The following is a 23,019-nucleotide window of genomic DNA, read 5'->3' on the forward strand; positions in this document are numbered from 1 at the left end:
CCTCTTCGAAATCCTGCCTGTACTTCTGGTAGTTCTCGATCCACATACTGCTGGAGTCTAGTTTGTAGAATTTTAAGCATAACTGTACTAGCATGAGAAATGAGTGCAATGGTGCGATAGTTTGAACATTCTTTGGCACTGCCTTTCTTTGGAATTGGAATGTAAACTGATCTTTTCCAAACCTGTGGCCACTGTTGAGTTTTCCAAATTTGCTGGCAAATTGAGTGTAGCACTTTTACTGCATCGTCTTTTAAGATTTTGAATAGCTCAGCTGGAATACTGTCACCTCCACTAGCTTTGTTGTTGCTCAGCTTTTCTAAGGCCCACTTCACTTCACATTCTAGGATGTCTGGCTCGAGGTCAGTGACCACCTCATTGTGATTATCAGGGACGTTAAGCTCATTCTTGTATAGTTCTTCTGTGTAATTTTGCCACCTCTTCTTAATCTCTTCTGCCTCTGTTAGGTCCCTGCCATTTTGGTCCTTTATCATGCCCATTTTTGCATGAAACATTCCTTAACTGGGGCTTATTTTGGGGGCAAGGCTTATAGTAGGAGCACACTAAAAAAAATCAGGCTAGGGCTTATTATCTGATTGGGTCTTATTTTCAGGGAAACATGTTAGGATTGACAAAATTCTGAGTTAAAAGCACTATCTAGCTATGACATTACCAAGCCAGTCACTCCCCTGCAGCTACATCTAACCTGCTGGTATATAGGTTGGCTATAAATTTAGTAAATATATTAAAACTAAAATATGCGTTAGAGCTACTCTAACAAAGAAATGAACAAAGGCCAGGCTCAAATTATCATACTTTGTACACTTTATATAAAGTGTACACATAGCTTTATATAAAGTGTAGACATAGCTTTCTAATGCTGGGAAAGGTGGAAGGGTAGAGAGAGAAATGTGGGTAGACTTAGTTACAGCAGCAAGAAATATTCTTCACCAGAATTTAGAGGCATTACCTCTAATTCAACAAGTTATAAAGTTTATACTAATAGGCCATATTCTACAAAAATAATATATCCAAATTTTATTGTATCAGTGATACTTAGAAGAATAAAAAGATTCAAATGAGTTGTGTAATGTTTTTTTTATCTGGCTCAGCAATTTTTAAGTACCTTTAATAAAATCTGCTAAGAAACTCCAGTTTGAAAATGTATGCAAGTTGGATACAAATGGAGTAATAGAAATCAGATGACATTTACTATTATAAAGTAGAATGGCTAGCTTTTCAAGAGTTTAATAAATACTGTTTTCCTGAGAATTCATCAATTAAACTGAGGAAAAGCAAAAGATACTGAAAATGTAGCCACATGCTCCCGAAGTTAATAGGATGCATTCTCTTATACCAATTTTGTTTCAGTATTACACATTTGTTACCTTAAAATAACTTGATAAGCTTTAGATGTACTGTCTGTATCATGAAAGTTATAGCAGGGGTAATGTGGAAACTTCCTGCTTAATTTATGAGAAAAATTAAAATATATTTTGTATTACCGTGTTTTCTCTAAAATAAGCCTGGTCTTAAATATTTTTTGCCTTCAAAAGAGGTAACAGGTCTTATCTTGGGGGGATGTCTCATCTTAGGACTGCTATAGCCAGGCTTCCCATGTCCCGACACCTGTTGTGTCTTTGTGTGAGTTCTTCTGCGGCTGCTTGTCGCTGCACACCACATGGCACATCATGTGCTGCCAACAGTTGTGGCAGGAAGCCATGAGGCTCATCGTGCCACTGCTAGAGGTTATGAGGCTCGGCAACCCAATTGTGGTGTGGCTGCCAGCCATGGCAGGCCATGCAGTGCATCGTGCCGATTGTGCCACTCACTGGCCATGGCTGGAGGCTGTGATGCTCATTGCTCCTATCGTGCTGCTGCTGCCGCTTTCAACTGGAGGCACCAGGCTCATTGTGCTGATTGTGTGTGCGAGGAGTGTGATGAGCTATTTGGCCTCCAGCTACAAGCAGCGGCAGTGGCACAATTGGTGCAATATGTTGCATGGCCTACTGCCACAAGCAGTGGCACCAGTGCGATTGGGGCGACGAGTCTCTAAGCCTCCAGCTGCGACCGCTGGCAGTGGTGCAATTGGGGTGATGAGCATTATGGCTTCTAGCCACAACCGCAACACCAGCATGATTGTGCGATGAGCATCATGGCTTCATGCTGCAACTGGTGGCAGCAGCACATGATGTGTCATATGGCATGCAAGTGGCTGCAGAAGAACGCACAAAGCAAGACAACAGGTGTCGGGTTGTGGGAGGCCTGGCTGCAGTGGTCCTAAGGTAAGCTGGTGTGGGGCACGTGGGGTAGTACAACCCCCCCACCTCCACCCAGATTGTTTTTTACACATGTACTTTACCCCAAAACTAGGGCTTATTTTTGTGGTGGGGCTTATTTTGGGCACACGTATAAAAATCAAGCTAGGTCTTATTTTCAGGATAGATCTTATTTTCGGGGAAACACAGTAGTAGCACGTTCTACACTCCTCAATCAAGGTGAATACTTTGCGAAGTGCACAAACCACCTCAACTATTTTGAAACATGAAATGCCCCCTCAACCATAACACATATTCCGCCCCCCCTGGGAACAGACATTCAGGAATTATTAAATAGGTTTTCTCTGCTTTTGTAACATTTCATACCGGCTGCATAAGGTAAACTTCTGAAATTTATTTCATGGTGGAGAACTCATTATGGGAATAAATAACCAAGAATATGTGAAAAGCTGTCAATGAGGATTTATTAATGGAAGAAAAAAATTGTAATAAAGTTTTTAGTTGTATTCTGTACAGCTGACAATGATCGGTACTCCTTGAAAATATTTTTTTAAAAAAATATTCCAGTTATTTAATTATAGGGCAGATTTTTTTCAACCTGATGTTCTTCAGATTGGAGTTCTAATTCAATTCTTCTGGAAGCATTGGATTAGAGAAGATTTTCATAATGGGTAAAGAATTCCTCACCTCCTCATAGTCACACAGAACAGCAATGTGTTTGGCATATAACACATTTATCAGGTTTGTTTTCATAAATTGCAAGCTGTCCTTTTATTACGTTATTGACTCCTGTTTATTTTGTTAATCTTGAAAATGATTATTTTATAGAACCGCATTGATTAGTGTTTATGTCACAGGATTTCACCAGCCTTGACTTTCTTTATATAATATGTTTCAGTTCCCATAATCCTCAAATCTGTGTATGGCTTTTGTGCTAGCTGAAGCACAACAGTAAAAAGCTCAACTTTTTTTTTAAAAAAGAAATGTGCTGATATCTAAAGAGACTGGTACTAATTTCAGATGACGTAAACTGTTCTTTATGCTGGGTATAATCCAAGAATCTACGTTCAATTTGTAGGAGATACGTTTTCACAAAAACAAATCTGTGAATGTTTAAACTACCTCCTTTCACATATTAAATTAGCTTCTATTTTTATCAGTACAAACTGTGCAGGGATTAATATGAATCAATAGTTTTTATTAAATATTTCAATATTGACACAAGTAGGTTTCTCTCATGTATCAATCTGAAGTGGGGAGAAGGAAGCAATCAGTGACAATAGTTGTATTTATGGATTTCCACAACTGATAGGAATTAATAACAGCATATTTGTGATAACCCATTCTTGCAAGGCCAGAAACAGCCAAGACTAGAATAGTCTATTATAATAAGAAGGCACAGATGGCAACTATTACTTCTCCAAAAGTATGAGGTTTCTTATCAGTGTACTATATGGGTGGGGAAAAATGGTGTAAATATTGGACCTAAGTATGGCTTGCATTTTATTCTCAGTCTGGCATTCTTTCTTAATGGCTTTCTAATTCTTGTAATACAATTATTTGACATCTGCATTTTTGAATCAGTGCCTGTTTTATTATCAGCTAAGAGAAGGCTAGTGTTATTGTTCACTAGAAGAAACTATAATAATATTGTTGTAAAACACACCCAAGGTTATTATAGATGCATTTTTAACTTTTCACTAATTTCTCTAGCATTCTTTAATTCCAAGTTACAGAGACAGCTATTTTATATGAAATAGTTGAGATTTGGATTAAGATTATGACCCTGCTGAAGAACTTTACTTGACAAAAACTGAAAGTTGTAAATTTTTGTTTTCCATAGTATTTTAAAATATTTTTAAATACCTTTGATCTCCCTTTAACATTTTCTTGTATCAATTGTCAAGGGCAGCAGACTAGACTAGACTGGTGTTAACTTGGAGACTGGATGAGAAGAGGATTCTCACACTAGGGAATTAATAATGTCCAAGCACTAGTTTTTCTATTTTGATCAGGACATTGGATTAAATAGAAAGGTAGATGTAAAAAAATATAATTTAACACAGTGTAATATGGAAGATTGCAATCTGTATGTATATATATTAAGTATCTGACAGAGCACCCAGTCTACCCAAATATGGGACAGAGTAATCTGCCTTTCAGCCTCAATCTAGGAGTGTTTTGCAGGCAGATGTAGTTAAAACGAACTGTGTGTATGTTAAATTTTACTGACAAAGAGTTAAAGGAAGACTAGTATAGCTAGCTGATGAGAGCTAAATAGCTCAAAATAGCTATACACACACACACAACACACACACAGACACACACACACACACGTGTGTGTGTGTGTGTGTGTGTAAATTTTCCAGATTTCATTTATTCTAGATCAGGCATGTCAAATTTGCGACGCCACGTATTGTGATTTTCCCCCCATTGCTGGCAATGGGGTGGGCGCGGTTTCAGTGTGACGCATTTGGCCCGCGGGCCGGCAGTTTGACATGCCTGTTCTAGATAATTGAATAATGAAAGTTTTGACTTGGAGAATTATGTGAAACCAGAAACTGTGATTTTAAACCATGGTTAATGAATAATGGTGGTGTAAATCCATTAAATTTCATGAACCATAATTTAGTAAACTAAATTATCATAATATAGGAACTCAATTGGTTGTGCCCTTGATCGTTCTCCTTGCATCGGTATTTGCAATGAGTAGGCAGACAAAATGTGCATTATGATTCAATACTCAAGTACTGCATCATGTCAGACATTGGAAACCAACTTTTCAGATAAATTATATCACTGTGTGATGACATCACTGTCACGTGTAATAATTTTAATATTATTTGCTGTAGATACTGTAAACTCGTAAATGTAGGCTTCAGTTACATTTTCTTCTTCTATGAAATATTTTTTCTGATTTTTATAGGTTTTTTTATAACTTGATCATTTATAAGAGATTCCATTACATTACTATTACATGTAAAAAGGTAATGCAAGAAGAAGGTTAGTAACAACCACAAATTTTTAATAAAACTTGGATATAAGATGTGATGCAACTACAGTATTTGTGATAAATGGAAGAAATAATTTGCTTGTTTCTCAATCTTCTCTTTAGTTTGGCAATTAATGAAATACTGATACACATACTTGTCAACTACTAAACACATTTGCTCTGTTAATAGTGCAGTGTTGGTTATTCTGGTTCTCTAAAAGAAATTATATGTTGGGTTACTACAGTTTTAACATTTGTTAAATGCATTGTGATGGGAGTTGGCATCTGTTCATGATGTATTTCTCTTTATTTTTGCTATAAATCTGCATCTGCCTTGGCTTTGAGCAGAAAAGCTTATAGTACAGATAGGTAAAATAATGTTGCAGCTTGTGACTGATGTAATATGCCTTAAATATTTAAGATGTCTAGCAAGTTTCATAATAAATTTAAATATAAAATCTAATTTAAAGTATTTAAAATGTAACTCAAAGATATCAGTATATATGCTGTGACAGTGTCCTTTAAAATTAAAGACATATCTTTTAAATCTTTTTTTTCAGATACTGAAATGCATTAAATTAATTTTAAAATCTCAGAAAATTTTCAGATGAAACATCATTCATCAACGTTTGTCAGTATAATTTGTATCCAGTAGACTAATGCAAGACAGACAAAATTAATGTGCATTAAATGTGCTTTAAAATTATAAAACACAATTGTTATTACTGTAGCTTACTTAAAACACTAAAACTTTATTCTTTAGTAACTATCAAAAAAGAGGAACTCCTTAGTACCACATAATGTAATTTTACTAATTTCTCTGATTTCACATTCACATAGATTTAAGATTCAGAATATCATTTAAAAAATCAAATGGTTTATAATTTTATGTGTGGCTGGGTTCAAGTCAACCTCTTCGGAACGTTTCCCCCCCATCTATTTGGTTTAAACTCTTAAGCTGTCTATTTTCAGCAAAATGCAGTATGGGAAGAGTTTTTACTTTCCTTTAAAATTCGTATCACAATATAAGTTTGATATCACAATTGGCTTTGAAAGGTTAATAGGAAGGCAAATTCAGATTTATAAAAGTGTAGGGATAAAGGTGCAACTGAGCTGATTAAATAATACCTTGCTGCTTCTGCATTAATTCTATTGAAATTCAAAATATTTTGGTAATAAAACCAAAAAGCTTATATGCTTGTACAGAAAAGAGACTTATTTGAATAGGAGAAAACAGCTCTATAAGCATTTGAACTGTTTATATATGTTATCATATGTTTATTTGTTGGATATATTTGTGAATTTCTTCTCAGTATTTCTGTTTACCTCAAAGCTTTGCACAATATGAACAATTCCCCCTCTCTTTTTGAGCTTCAAAGTGGATTCAGATGGTATAAAGTTTGGTTGAGGTAGGATCATTGCTTGATAGGAACAGACTTTTGTAATGTTATGAGACCAGATTGTTTTGCAAAGACCAAGAGAAAGGTAGAATTTAAATTGGAGGTACTGATAGAACATGGTTTTCATGAACCTCTGATGTGCTGCTTGCTGAACCTCTGATGTGCTGCTTGCTGAATGCAACAGCCGTTGCATTGCCATTTGACAAGCAGTTATAGAAGTCAGATAGCTAATGTTTTTTTATTTGAATAGCCCATTCTATAATATGATTTTGAAAAAGGTTAGATTTATAATATAACATTGGTGAAATTCAGCACAAATTCAGTCCTTAAAAATAAGCAACATATTTTGTTGATTTCTTATAACTTATTTTGTACTGCTCAAATGTTTATGATCTTTTAGAAACTATAAGAAAAGAAAATCAAGCTTTCATTATTGAATACATGATTATCTTAAATATATATATTCTGCAACAGTAGCGGGAACTATGTCATGAATGTCACACCCTCCTGTTGAACAACTTTGAAAATGGGGAGCAACAATCCTTTCTGCATGCGTTTTGCAGGAGATGTTGAACAGACACTATTCGTCAAAGATACTTTGTATAAATGAAGTTTTGGTTTTTTGTTTTAGTTTTTTTGTTCAAGTGCAGTTTTCTCGCATTACCAATTATTTCCATAAATTTCCATAAAATAAATTGCAAGCACCTATTATTGGAGAATCCAGTTTAAATCCTGTGGTGAGTGGGAAATGGTTTACCCAGTTTTGAAGCTGCCAGCGATGATGTCAGTCATTTTAATGACACCACAACATATTGGAATTTAAAAAAAAAACCCTTAAAAGTCCTGTCTTGTACATGAAGTTATATGTTGTTAAGGCAGCATTGATTTTTGTTGATAAGAAACAATTGGGATATCCAAATGCTGACTTAAAAACTGAGAATTTTATTGGTTTATTAATTTTATTAGTTTATCAGAATATAAAATTCAAAGGAAAATAAAAATAGTGGGAAACTAGGAAAAGAAAAAGGGTAAAAAAGAACGTGTGGAGTAGAAGGGAGAATTTTATTGTTCTTTGTTTCAAACTTAATTAAAAAGAATTTCTATATGATTTCTTTCAGTGTAAATATTTAGATTTAATGAGGAAAGAAATTTCCCTTTTAAAAAATAATGCATTTTAAGTCATTTAAATTTCAGATCAATTTCCCAGTTAGCATTCAGTAAATGGTAATGTCATATAAACACATGAATATTCTGGTGTATGAATGCAATATTGTGTCTGTGAGTAAATTTGAGTCTACATTGTTCTGTAGTTGTTCTGATACTCTTAAATACTGTTAAAACTAGCTGAGCTTTCAGAATTTTTCTATTAGCCAAGGGGTCATTTCAATATATTGGTCACATTCTGGTGAATATGAATAACTATTGATCTTCCAATAACTGGTCATATTTAATTTGTTCGATATATTGGGACTACACTCTTAGAAATCTCCTTGCCAACTTGGCTCAAGATTTTCTGCTAAATTTAGGTTCTGCTGTTCCCACACACATGGAAGGAGCTAGCTTGGAAAAGTTCATCTAAAATAATAATTCTTATGCAACTGATTTCTCTTTAGTCTTTTATTAGGTTCCCCAGAAGAATACAAATGGTTAGTGTGGCAAATTTCATAAGGATTTTTAGTGCAAAACTATGCAATGATATTATCAGCAGAAAGATATCTTGTTACTCATGAGAAGTAGCTATATTTAAAAATATTAATGCCAACGTGACATCCATCCATCCATCCATCATCTCTATATATCATCTAAAGGTAAAGGTAAAGGTTCCCCCACACATGCGTGCTAGTCGTTTCCGACTCTAGGGGCCGGTGCTCATCTCCGTTTCAAAGCCGAAGAGCCAGCGCTTGTCCAAGGACGTCTCCGTGATCATGTGGCCGGCATGACTAAACGCCAAAGGCGCACGGAACGCTGTTACCTTCTCACCATAGTGGTCCCTATTTTTCTATCTATTTAATATATCCTGCCTTCTTGTAAACTCTCTCATATCATATATCTAACTCTCCTCTGTATCCAGAATGTGGACTTTGAAAGCAAAAAAAGAGGTTTTAAAATAATTTGAAGAAGTAACAATTAGTAAAAAGGACAAATTTGAATAAAGTTTTAAAGTGCTGTCTCCTATATTTTTAGGCTTTATCACAGATTACCAACCCTATTTCAGTCACGATCAATCTTACTGTAATCTGGCTATCTTGTATTGTATTTCTAATTATAAATGAGTAGCAGGTTCCCTGAACAAGTAAAAAGACATATAAAGCCATAAATAATATTGTGGCAACTTTAGTCTAGAAACATTAAGAAAATATTGCATAAGACTGAGCTATCCCATTTTGATGATGGGATAATATTCTTTACTCTTTTTTGAAATCTTGCATGATTTAAATAAAAATTAAAACATCCAAGTTTCTTTTGTTGTTGATGATTTCACTGATAGCTTTGTGAACAAATCTTGTACCTGCTTACTAGAGACCACAATTAGTTGCTTTAGAGCTCAGAATATCCTGAGTAAGACCTGGAGTTGGTGAGGTGGGATCCAGTGCTACTCAGATCATAGAGGACCAGATAGATTCTAATGTCAAGGTTTAGAAAAAAGTGCCCCAAATCTGTTAATCAAAAGAACCTGGAAAAAGAACCTTTACATTTAAACTCTGGGATTGGCAGAAATATATGACTTAATTTCCATGTTCTGTAGTGTACTGTAGTTTATCTTATCTGTAAGGCAAATTATCTAACAATGTCAAGATCTTGACATTTATCTTGTTACATAGTTCATGAATGTGAGATTAATTTTCTAGAAATAATAGAGATTGGCCTGAGCTGTGTCATTGAATATTCACAATTTATAATATGTGTAATATATTCATGGCTTCTATCTATCTTTTTAGAATATTAATCTCAAAACTTGAGGGATAAGATAAGATCATCTTTATTGTCATTTTTTTTACTGTGGGCACAACAGCACACATCAAAAATGAAATTTAGTTGCCTGCTCTCAAAGTGAAACACATACATGACACACACCTAAAACATACTATATACAACATATGTATAGACCCACACCCCTACATATACATAACAATAAAATATTAAATACTGTCCATCTTGAATACATAACAGAAGGAGGAAGCCTGAGCGTTCACAAGGTTAATGCTGTATGGAATGGAACTATGGTTGAATCTGGATGTTCTGCTATGGATACCATAAAGCCTTCTCCCAGAACATTCACACAAACAAAATTTAGGTCATCAGGATTCTGTTTTAATGATAATGTAGGTGGGAATTTTCCAGTCTGTGCCCATATTAGCTAGTTGATTCTATAAATGAAAGTTCAACAACTCTAATAGGTTGAAAAAAATCTAGTGTGGATCTGAATAGCCTTTTGTGTAAATAATAAATGACATTGAATATGATTTTTTAAAGAAAAAAGAATTAGAAAAATTGCTAATTTTGTATTCTCATAACTTTCTTCTTTTTATCATGATTAGAGAGTTGAGCTATTCAAGCAAAATGCCTAATGTATTTTTCTTTGATAATTAACACTGCTTTTATCTACCGTATTTAAAATACATTAAAGCAACAGGGTTTGACATGTATGGCAAAACCCTCCATTTCACTTTCTATCACTTTGATAACATATTCATCCCAGGTTAAAAACATGCTGAGTACAGTTTGTTCTTGCACCAAACTCTTCATTCAGCAGTTTTGGAAAACAGCCAAATATGAAAAGTAAACCCTTCCCAGTTTAAATGAGGCAATTTATTTCGTTGTCACTGGCCCTTTTAATGAAGTATGGTAGCACTGTCTAATTTTAGGATCAACATAGTTTAAAGCTGTGACTCTATATTAAGTTTCATATAGCTGTTCTAAGCGGAACTCCCCTGTAGATTGGTAAGAGGCTTCAGAAGGAAGTTGTAAATGTAGAGAAGATCTGCAAGAAAATTCTTTTGAAATCCTTCATGCTATACCACATACCATGCTATACCAGGCTTCCAGTTCATGTGAAGAACCACACAGAATAAATTTGATTTCTTGGGCAAATAAATGTATGTAGCACAGACAATCCTTTCAATCCTTACATATCTCTATTGAAAGGAGTAACATATTAATAACAGAACAGTAAAAAAACCAAGCTGAATTGTGGACAGTTCCTTCAGATATTATAATGTGTTCCTCTGTAAAATCTCTAAAATAATCCCAGCATCATACCCTCATCTACATGGGTATCTATTCCTAAACAGAAATTTGGTTCTTCCATTTAACAAAGGACTTCAGGATAGCTTTCTGACTAAAAAGGAATTATGTGTACTCTTAAATTGAGCTCATTCTACAAAATATTAATAACATTCACCTACAGTACAGTATATTAAAATGGCAAACATTTGAAGATTTGAAGAAATACAGAAGTCTGTAATGTGGTTGGACTTATATCATGTTTACAGCCATTATTTGTTAAACATGATTTTTGGTTTAGCACATTCAGGCATAACCTAAACAGTGATAAACGAATACTCCAAACAAAACAGCGAAAAATGAATATTGACCAGAAACACAGAATTCCAGTTATTTGTTGGAGAAGAAAAGAGGAAGAAGGATGGAGACAAGGCAAAATGGATATCACATTTAGATGGGGGGGGAAAAGACGCCAAATTTAAGATACTACTTCTCCAAGGACTAGGAAAAAAAAGATGAATAGTATCATTACACAAAAAAAAGATGAATAATATCATTACACAAGCAACAGCACTTGTTGCTTGTCCTGGTTATCTTTATTTGCATTTATCATCTTGATAATTTTTGTGCAGTTATTGGAACAATGATTTCTGTAGTAGTTTTATAGATCCACAATGCTTAGCTTTGAATCTTGCCTCCTGAAACTCATCCACACCTTGATTAACATTATGGAGATTGGAAGAAAGTAGCAAAATAAGACAAATATTATCAAATGAGTGTAGTAGGTATTCATATAATTACATTAATTTATACATTTACTGTACTTTCTTTGTCCAAGGACTCTTTTACTTGTTTACTAAAATACTTGTTAATGATTTTAGACAGAAACTAAAAAAGTATGTTCAGCTCACAATATTTATCTCCTCAGAATTAATGTCTTCCATGCAATTTTTGTCACCCCCTAAATGTCCTATTTACTCTAGGATTGGGTAGAAAGTACACATGATTGCATCTTATCTTTATTGAAAGGTATAGATGCTTTGAAAACTTAGGGCCAACCACATTGCCCATTCACATACTCATTCATTAGCGAGTGCTTGAGAAAGTCTCCCATAGGAAGTATAATTCTTAATGCTTTTTTTATCATTTGCTGACCAATCCAGTTGTCTTGGATAATATGAGAATTCCAGTCCTGGGGTAGACTAGAAGATCTCCAAGATTCCTTCCAAACATATGATTCTAATTTTTCTCTTCCTCTCCATCTAGCATTGCTGTCCCCCACTTTTTCCCCTTCCTTTCCCTGCTATTTTCTCTTGACCCATAGTTATGGAGAGGTGTGGGTGTGTTTATGTGTTAACTCTTTCAATATATGAACATAATTTCCATGTCTGTGAGCAAGGAACTTACCAAAATGCTGATGGAGGCCAGTTAATATGGTACCTTTTCCATAGGCAGATCATTTGAGTAATTATTAATTCTTCTCCTGATTCTCAAGTCACCCTTTTTAAAGTGGCTTCTTGTAAGTATGTATAAATGTGTGTGTGCATGCGTGTGTGTGCATGTGTGTATAATCAAGTGTGACGTGGACACCATTTATTTGGAAAGGGAAAATCTTCAGGATTGGTTTCAGCTGAAATTGGCAGCTGTAGGTTGATAAGATGGGAAATCTGACCATTGCATAGGAATTTTGGCTGTATTTATAGTTAATTCATTGTTCCCCATCTTCTAGTCCACGGGTCGGCAACCCATGGCTCTGGAGCCGCATGCGGCTCTTCGAGCCATCTCCTGCGGCTCCCAGCCACCCGGTGTGTGCGCACCTCTTCGAACGGGCAGTGGTGCGCGCGCACCTCTCCAAATGGAGAGTGGCACCGCCCATTTGGAGAGGTGCACGCGCACCTCTCCGAATGGGCGGAGGTGCGCGCGCACCTCCCAAAACATTTGGAGAGGTGCGCGTGCACCTCCGCGCAAACGGGCAGCGGCGCCGCTCTTTGGGAAAGCTGCCGCGGCACGTTTGCAGGCTGCCGAAAGCGGCAGCTTTGCAGACGGGCCGCGACAGCTTTCCCAACAAGCGGCGCCGCTGCCCATTGTGAGAGGTGCGCGTGTATCTCTCCGAATGACCGTAGGTGCGTGCGCACCTCCCCAAACCTTTGGAGAGGTGCGCGCGTACCTTCGCATGAACGGGCAGCGGCACCGCTCTTTGAGAAAGCTGTCGCGGCACGTTTGCAGGCTGCCGAAGGCGGTAGCTCTGCAAACGGGCCGTCGCCGTCGCGCAACCGGGAACCGGTTCCATCACACATAAAAAAAATGGCAACTGCGCACATCCGCGCATGCGCAACAAAAAACCATTTTGCGCATGTGCAAAATGTTTTTTGCGCATGCCCCTTCATGGACGCACGCACGCGGCTCCCACTTTTTTTATGTGTGATGGAACCGGTTCCCAGTGGCTCTTTTCCTTTTTCAGGTTGCCGACCCCTGTTCTAGTCCTTGGAGAAGTAGTATCTTAAATTCGGTGTCTTTTTCCCCCCACCTAAATGTGATATGCATAGTCCTTTTCTACTGTTCTCTTCTGCTCATTTTGAAACTTTGAAGTTCAAGAGTTTCTGCAACCTGAAGCTACCTATCTTTCCTTTATTTATTTCTCACATTTCTAAAACCACCCATCTCCCCCACAAAGAGGACTCTGATTAGATTCATTAAATCATGTAATGTAATATAATGTAACATAATTTAGGATGGATCTGCTTTGTGAGTGCAGATCATAACTATTGCAATATTAATTCTTATAACATCCTAAAGAAGCTATATGAATATTGTGGCAGTTTTCGTAAATAGTCTGGATTCATATATAAAGCTATGCAATATGGTTTGTTCAGTTTTTCTCATCATGTTATATATAAATTGGTTATATGTTATCTACTGTATTTTTTCTCATTCAGAAAATATTCCATGACTTATATTTATAGGAATTTTAAACTTATCTATGTATTTATGAGAAATGTAATTATAAACTTGTATACATTTATGCATTACAAGTACATCAATAATATTTCTTTCTTCTTTTCTCAGAATGATGACCTATACAACCTCAGAAAAACTTCTTCTTTCAATTCATGGGTATCCACACTTGGTTTTGTGTATCACAACTAGGACCTCAGTCTTCTTCCCCAGTAGATGGGTACGATGCATCCAGTTCAATTTGTTTACTTTACACAAACCTCAGGAGTTAATTAACTGAACTGCACATTCTGTTTCTTTTAAAAAAATATTTTTTGTTTGTGTGTGCCATGCAAAAGCACTGTGACACCTGGACAATGAGTCTATGATTGCTTCCTCCTATATCATAGAGATTTAACTGGCAACAGTAAACCTATGTGCCCACCACTATAATATAGTGAGAGTGGGTATACTTCTAGCTCATCTATGTAAAACATAAAATTTTAATTTGCTGCTGAAAAATCTGTATGACAAATCATAAGTGTAAATTATTACATACAAACTGTTAATGTTGGTTGAAGAGTATTAAATATTTAACATAGGTTTTTGATTTATACATGTACTTTTTTAATTAAAATGTAACTTTTCCTACAGCACATCCTTTTTGATGTGGAACTGAGGTATACTATATTCTGTTATAAACAGAGTGGGATGGGTGGGGGAAATTGCTTAAAAAGGCATTTTAAGAATAGCTTAGGGTACTATTCTTTTTAAGATTGTAATTCAGAATATATTATATGGATCAATGGCCCATGAACCTGGATGTATAGTCATATTTACTGATATCATCAATAATTACAATTCAGCTGAATTCTTTAAAAATATAATATTTTTTATTCTTCCTGTGAAACATTATGAAAAGGCGAACTTATTTGTGCATGGTATTTGCAAGTGTGAATTTGAAATTGTTGGTTGCACAGGAACATAGACAATATCAGAAAAATAAAGCTAAGTCTTCCATTGTACGTATGTATGTGTGTGCACACCAGCGTGCCCCTATATGTGTGTGTGTGTTTATAAAATTATATGTGTGTGTATAGGTATGTGTGTATATATACATACACATATATAAATACATAGAAAGTTATATAGGTACAAAGAAAAACATCTGAAATATTGGCAAATACTTCAAATGAAATTATTCCTGGAATGAAATATGTGGGCCTTTGTAAATTCTGGAAATCTCTTTCTATACATAATAAACTAGGAACTGTTTTATCTTTATTTATCCTACTTCATTGGTTCTCTCTTTATACACAATATATCTCATTGTATTTGATGTTCTTAATTTATTACAATAGGAATGATAGTTCAAATATTATTGAGTGATAAAATGTCTTGGTTGTCAAAAGTCAGTGATACCTTGCATTCCTTAATGATAACTTAGGTAAAGGTAAAGGTTCCCCCGCACATGCGTGCTAGTCGTTTCCGACTCTAGGGGCCGGTGCTCATCTCCGTTTCAAAGCTGAAGAGCCAGCGTTTGTACGAGGACGTCTCTGTGGTCATGTGGCTCGCATGACTAGACACCAAAGGCGCACAGAACACTGTTACCTTCCCACCGTAGTGGTCCCTATTTTTCTACTTGCATTTTTACGTGCTTTAGAACTGCTAGGTTGGCAGAAGCTGGGACGAGTAACAGGTGCTCACTGCTACGCGGCACTCAGGATTCAATCTGCCAATCTTCTGATCGACAAGCTCAGCGTCCTAACCCACTGAGCCACTGCATCCCTATTGATAACCTACATTCCCATTTTCTCCCAATCTGATAAAATGGGATCCTCTTCATAGCCATTATAGTGAAAATTTTACAGTGACTTCCCGTAACTTCTAAAAGTACAGAAACTCACAACCATATGAATTGAAGTAGGCAAGCTAATTTTTATGTCTACATCAAATTTGAATCATCTACATAGATCAGGCACATAGTATCATTTCATTTTAACTATTAATACCAAAAAAATCTCAATATGATTACTAAAAGAAGACACATGCAAGATATAAGCAATGTATTCAAAACAATTGTTTTAAAAGTCTTAAATAAATTGATAGAAAACTAGCCTATCCAAACCATGTCCTTAAAATTAGGTGTAAATTCACCTATAGAATTTATTAGGTTTTTTTCCCTCTCTACAAATCAAAGGCTGAAAGCAGCACATATAGAAGCGCTTTGGAGACACGCAGATTTGCCTTTAGACAATTTTTAGCCCAGTGTGTCATGTGAACCAAACTATTGTGGTTAACTTTTGGTTGAAAATATTTTGCCAATGCAGGAAACTTGTTTTAATTCTATGAGCCATATTAATCATGGGGTAGTATGTCATAAGATCATAATCTTCAGTGCTTAGAAACATTTTGAGTCATTTAAGAAAGCTGTGGTAAGTAATGGACTTCTGAAGATTAGTGTATAATCTTCAGACAACACAACCTGAGAATATAAATACTTCTTTTTCCTGCAAGTGGAATCACAGCAACGTAGTATAATCTACTGTGCAAAAAATGTCTACAATTTACATCTTAGCACATTTTAGGAACAGACTTCATCGTGAATGAATCCACCATTCCAAAATTAGTTCAAAAATGTTGCATGGGCATTGATTGAAAATATCTGGCTTGCTTTTTTTGTTTACATCAGATTAATGTATTTAACAATTAAGTGACAATGGAAATTTTCACCCAATGGACAGTGGAAATTTTAATGAGATATCATTTTATACAATATTTTTAACATTTTTTTTAAAAAATTTCTTAATTAATGTATACCTAGATTGTCTCTTACTGATACAAATCTGTGTCAGATTAATACAGCTATACCTTGCTTTATGGTTTGTACTGTACCTAAGTCACAGCAAGTTGTCCCTCCCTTGTCCCTGTTGCAGACATCTACATTTGTAGCTTTCTTCTTTATTTTCATATCATCAGCTTTTAGTTCTGTGACTTTTAAAGATTTAGTCTTTTCATCACCCTTGAAGCTATTAATTTTGAAGTATTTTTAATTAAATTAAGGAAGGGGAACAAGTATGTTTTCCACAGTGTTAAAATAACAAGGCCTGATAATCAATTATCTGTTGAAACATATCATTTGTTACTTCCAGTCTCCCTTGGTTCATTAGGCTTAAGCCTTAAGGTCAGGGTAATTTTCATACAAAGTGTTCAAGCAAAGTTATATTTTATCCACTTAATGTTTATCTTCTATTCAGGGTCCATTTTTATTTGTTATTAATCCGTTTTATTAACTTGCAACATTATAGACCTGGCTAATATATTTCCTCTTTCTTATAATGTGCTCCAGTTAAAAAAAACAACAGAATCTTACAAAGCCTTCTTAGGAGATTCTGTTCATCAGAAAAAGGAATCCATTTTCTTGTGCATGTTAAGTGCTATTCATAACTACACTATTTTTGAACTCAAAACATTGACAGCATGATGATGAGCAATATTACAGGTAAGTCTTTATCTTTTTGGATATTAAAATTTTAGATTATCAAATTTGTAATAGTGATTGCAAAAATAATTTGAATTGTCTAAAATATTGCAGAAATAAAAAAATTCTTTTTACAGTATTTCACAATGTGGTCCAGATTTACATTCTTGGATTACTATCAGATTGAAAATCTTTTGAAAGTTTCCAAATCTCCAGTTCTTTAATAGACAAAGTGTATTATTAGGATATATATTATTTAACTGAATGAACTTTGGAATAAAAAGTTGGGACATTCCATTTCAGACATGTCAAACACAAGGCCCGGGGGCCAGATCCGGCCCACGAAGTGGTTTCATGTGGCCCGCGAAGCCATCCTGGAAACAGTGAGGGAACGGCCCCCACTGCCTTAGCCCTGGCCCAGAGACCCTCCTCCTGCCAGAGACCCTCAGATCTGTCCCACTCCTGCCCAGGCCCCCATAGGCACCCTTGATGCGAATGATGTAGAACTGGCCATGCCCACCCAGTAGGCCATACGCACTTTAGCCACGCCCACCCAGTAGGTCACGCCCACCCAGGCCACACCCACCCAGCCCCCTGAGGGCAACCGCAATGCTGATGCGGCCCTCAATGAAATTGAGTTTGACACCCCTGTTCCATTTAAATATATCAATAGTTAAGGGTCTTAACTATATGAAGGATGTTTTTATGATATTACAATGAAACTAATTCAGTAACATATTTTTCCATATTTATTGGTGACCACAATGTTTAGATAGCGCTGACTATCATGACAGTGCACAGTGAGGGAGAGAAGACTTAAACATACACTGTGAGCTTGCCCTTTTGTTCCTCATTTACATTTACTATCCATCATTTTATTAATTCTGGTTTGGGTAAAGGTAACATTGTTTAATGTTGAAATGCAATGTTGAATTTTATACTAAAGATCTGCAATTTGTGACTTGTGGATTTGTCATGCATGGGATGTACCAACTAGAATGCCCACCCACATACACACATTTTCTTTTTTAAAAAGAAGAAAATACTGGCAATCAATGATACACATTCACTGTCTTCTAATTATATATATTTACCTTTTATTAACATCATAGAAAGATTGATCAGATTTTGTGTGGTCAAGGTCTGGTTTAATGTATGTTTAAAATGCACTGATTTTAAAGTATGCATTACAATACTTCTTTCTAATTTCTTGTTTACATATTCCCTCCTTTTTATGTAAAATAAAATAAACATAAAAAATAAAGTACGTGATCACATGTGACAGAAGGGAGATGGCTGCACCTTTGATCTGCCCTAATGAATACATGATTCATGAACATAGCTGTTGGTTGAATATATTTTGGATGGTCTATTGTTGGGTATATAAACATCTCTTTGAGATTTGGTCAGACTTTGACTTCCATTGTTGCATCTTTCTACCTTTGCTTGCATCTTACCTTCTTGGTGAGCTTTGTTAAAATAAAACAATTATAATTTAGTGATAGCAAGCTGGGTTTATAAATTCTTCTGTAGAAAAAGTAAGATTTTATTGAGGTAAGAATATTCATATTTATAGCAGTAAATCTATAACCAATGAAATAAATTTTTATTGCTATTATGTGTTTATTGGCTTTGCAAATAATAATCTTTGGTTTCCATCAATTGTTTTGAATGTTTAGTACATTAGGTTCTGGTCTAATTATATTCCACCTCAGACTGTGTTAATAATAATAATAATAATAATAATAATAATAATAATAATAATAATAATAATAATAATAATAATAACAACAACAACAATAACAACAACAACAATAATAATAATAATTTTATTTATATACCGCCCTTCTCCCAAAGGACTCAGGATAACTTATAACTTCTAAAACAAAAGGGGGATTGAGGGTGCTTTTCCTGAGACTGTGCTCCTGACTTTTCTTGTAGATAATTCACCATTCTTCATGAGAATGACTAGCTTGGAACTTTGTCATAACTTTTTTTTTAGTCTTTCTTGTTTCAGGATGTTATTGATAGCATCTATACTTTCAGGAATGTACAGAGTTCTCCTTCCATCAGGGGAAAGTCTTCCATTCCACCATAATTAATTCCATAATCATTTGTAGAAGTTATACAAATTGTACAATTCATATAAAATGTATTTAGAATTGCATGTCATTGTTTTATGTCGCTGCATAATTCATTAGTGTGATTTCCAAACAACTCCCAAAGAATAAGCTAGATGAATATAGTCACAGTATAGCAGAACAAAATAATATATGCCTATCTCCACAGATAATCTACCGTATTTTCCGGCGTATAAGACGACTGGGCGTATAAGACCCCCAACTTTTGAGATGATTTTCATGGGTTAAAGTCTTATACGCTGGAAAATACGGGTAAGTAGGAAGTCAGGGCTGCTTCTCAATTAGGTGAAGGTGTCGCGGCCCACGGGCGCGACATTCAGCGGGGCCCCTCTTTGCAGCATGACACACAGGCCTCACCCGTCTCCCCACGGACGCGCCTTCCTCACTACGGGAGCTACCCCCGCCATCCCCGCACGCCACTGACGGAGGCCCACCTCGACTTGTCGTGAGCCAGCCTTCTCCCGTGCGTCGGCTGCATCTCCCGACCGTCCGACGCCGCCTTAGAGATCGCCCGGCAGCTGGCCAGCACGTGCATGCGCAGGATGTTTCTGCCGGGACTCACCCGATGCCGGCGGGCTCCGCGGCATCCTTGCCCGGGCCCGGGCCCGTCCTGGTCACAGCGAGCCTGGACGCAACATGGGAGGGGTCATTTGGCGGCGACAGTCTGGCTGAGCGGCAGCTTCAGAATGCAGTGATAAAGGCTGCGCCCGTTACACCTGCTAGCCTGGCTGGGAACGCGGCGGCGTCAGAGCCTATGAAGGCTGAAGAGGGGTCCATGGACTGGAGCTGGGAGGGGGCCATGCACGGGTGGGTGATGGGCGTGGTGGGAGGAATGGCGGGCCGCGAGGAGGTGGTCCCAGAGTACAATGGAAGTTTACCTAGCGAGCGGAAGACGCCGGGAGGCAGGGGTGAGGCAGGAGGCATTGTCAGGGAAGGGTGGGGTGGAAAAAGGGAGTGGGCGGGTGTAGGCATGTATGGGTGGGGTGGGCAGTTTATTTATGAGGCCGTCTTTCGCCATTCTCGAGCGCTGGATTTTTCTGTTTCCACTAACGGCTCTGCTCCCGAGGATTTACTATTTTCCGGCGTATAAGGTGACTGGGCGTATAAGACGACCCCCCAACTTTTGAGAAGATTTTCATGCATTAAAAAGTCGTCTTATATGCCGGAAAATACGGTATAATGAAAATCGGCGCCCCCACCCTTCTTTCATATTTAATATGTCATGATGTAGTATCTGTATTGTACTTTAGACTTTCCATCTCTGCTTCTCTTATACAATATGAATTATTTGTATGTCTACAATTTTGTATGTTAACTGTTGATTATTAGACATTTCTTTATTATAAGAAATAATAAGTAATTGTATAGCATCTATACTATTGTTGCCTTAGTGTTCTGTGAAATAAATATAGAAGTGGCTAGGAAACAATCTTTACACTAGCAAATATCTATTGATTACAAATAGTGTCAGCTACACAATATTACAGTTATGTGAAATTTGCTGTTGATGGGGATGTATAGGTGGCTTTAATGAGAGATTTAAAATATTCAGTCTGGCTGGGTTTTAATTACTGCAATTAATTATTATACAGTATCTCAATACAGTGATTGTGTGTTCTAGTTTCTTCATGCTTTATTTGACAGCATAAATAAAATGGTATATATGCCTTTTGATTTCATTCCATGGAGTTTGTTACACTTTTATGCAACAGACTAGAAACTGAAATTTATACCAAATTTCAGTTTTCAGTCTGTTGCACAAAAGTTTTGCAAAGTTTAGTTGGAAAATGATATCTAAAACCAGCATACTTTAATGTCTCCCATCCAAAACGTGCAGTGTCTTTTATTAGCAGTCAGCGAGCCAAGAGCTAGAAAATAGGCAAGCCGGGCCATGTCTCACTGAAGTAGGTGGGATTTCCCTTTGCCAACATTAACACATGCCAGGTTCGAATGAGGGGGATTTCCAAGTATAGCAACAATTATGTTTGCAGAAGCACATAAGCAGAAACCTGTTGGTTTATTCTACCTGAGTGTTTGCTCTCTGGCTTTAGTTTTTTTATGCCTTTGGGGCTTCTTTTCAAAAATACAGCAGCTGTGAGAATAAGCTACTCTTAGTACATTTTTCGTTTAAGTAACGGGCATTGCTTTGGGAGCAAGCTCTTACTGTTGTAGTACAGAGGAACACAACTCGGATGTTCACCTCTTGCTGCCAAGTCTGCTAAGTCTAAAACTTGCTGCTGTAGCCTTACACATTTTTGGAAAGAGATTTCAGCCCCTTCTGTGTTCTAGATGCAACAGCAATCTATGTTTCATTGGACTAGCTTTCTATAGCATTAAAATTAGGGGGAAAAAGGGTTTATTCTTGAAATGCATTAAAGACATCTCAACTCTTAGAATCTTGTTTAAGTAGCAATGGATTTATTTCTGAAGTTGGTTTGAATATTAGAAACATACTTTTATTAAAAGCATTTGAACCATTCGTATGCATAGTATAAAGTCAGCATGGGAGAATTATGAAGAGGAAAAAAGTTCACTTTAAATATATTTTGGCTTGTCTAGCTGCAGAAACTTTGAGGATTTCTGATATGTATTTGTTAACCCATCTAGCAATAAGTCATGAATTGGCTATATCCAAAACTGAGCTGTATCTATGAAAAATGACCTGTCAATTTGACCACTTGCCTCTTCTACTATCACAGGGGGAAAAAAACATATCTAAAGAAGAGCACCCATACCTCTGCACCAAAAAATTAGAACAAGTTTATTTCTGGATAAAAGGAATATGTGTATCAAACAAGATCTTTCCAAGAAAAGATTAAGTTAGTTTTAGTGGTTCATTCACAAATAATTAGTAGTTTCCTAATATTCTCTAAATTTAGGGATCAGGTTTTTTTCCCCCAGATGGCAATACCTTCAAAAAATAACTTTCTCCAATCAAGGATCATAAAGTTTGAAGCAACCATGTTAAATTTAATACTTTAGGAAACCAAATTAAAGCATTCTAAGGCCATTTAGTTCTACTTTCAATTGGATATTAATCTTTAAGATTCTTTGTAGCTTTATATATATTTGAACCCAAAATTTTCTAGCTTTTTTACAAGTCCACCAAACAGGACAAAATGACCCATTATTAGAACAGTAGAAATCAGATCTTGACCTTCTGTGTGATATTCTTTCAGAATGACATCATATCCTCCCTCAGTCTTCTCAGGGGTAAGATGACTCAAAAATTTCAATCGGTCTTCACAGGACTTAGTTTCTAGTCCCTGATCATCCTGCTTGTCATTTTATGAATCTGTTCCTTTTTCTCTGAATACTTCTTAAAAATTAGAGTTGGACAGAGTTGGACACAATACATAGAGTGAAGTCTGGCCAAAGTAAAATCAAGTGGAATGATTTAGAAATTATATTTCTAAGCTAATGCAATTTTTTAATTACATTGCCTTTCTTGCAGTTGCATCTCTCTTCTGATTCATATAGTTTTCAATTATTATTCAAGATCATTTTCATGCCTAGCCAGAAACTCCTCTATATTACATCCATTGATGTTTGGTCCCTAAATGAAAAACTA

The 23,019-nt window shown here is 36.2% G+C and overlaps 1 protein-coding gene across 1 annotated transcript in view; it reads left to right on the top strand.

The window, feature by feature from the left end:
* Window positions 1-15,085, top strand: part of IRS1 (insulin receptor substrate 1) — a 48,341-nt gene extending 33,256 nt beyond the window's left edge. Inside the window, exon 2 of the mRNA XM_083365051.1 lies at window positions 13,959-15,085. The gene's annotated coding sequence lies outside the window, so the exon portion shown is untranslated. The remainder of the gene's footprint in view (window positions 1-13,958) is intronic.
* Window positions 15,086-23,019: the final 7,934 nt, after the last annotated feature.

This window comes from Vipera ursinii (assembly GCF_947247035.1).
Source record: "Vipera ursinii genome assembly, chromosome: 5".
Classification (NCBI taxonomy): Eukaryota; Metazoa; Chordata; class Lepidosauria; order Squamata; family Viperidae; genus Vipera; species Vipera ursinii.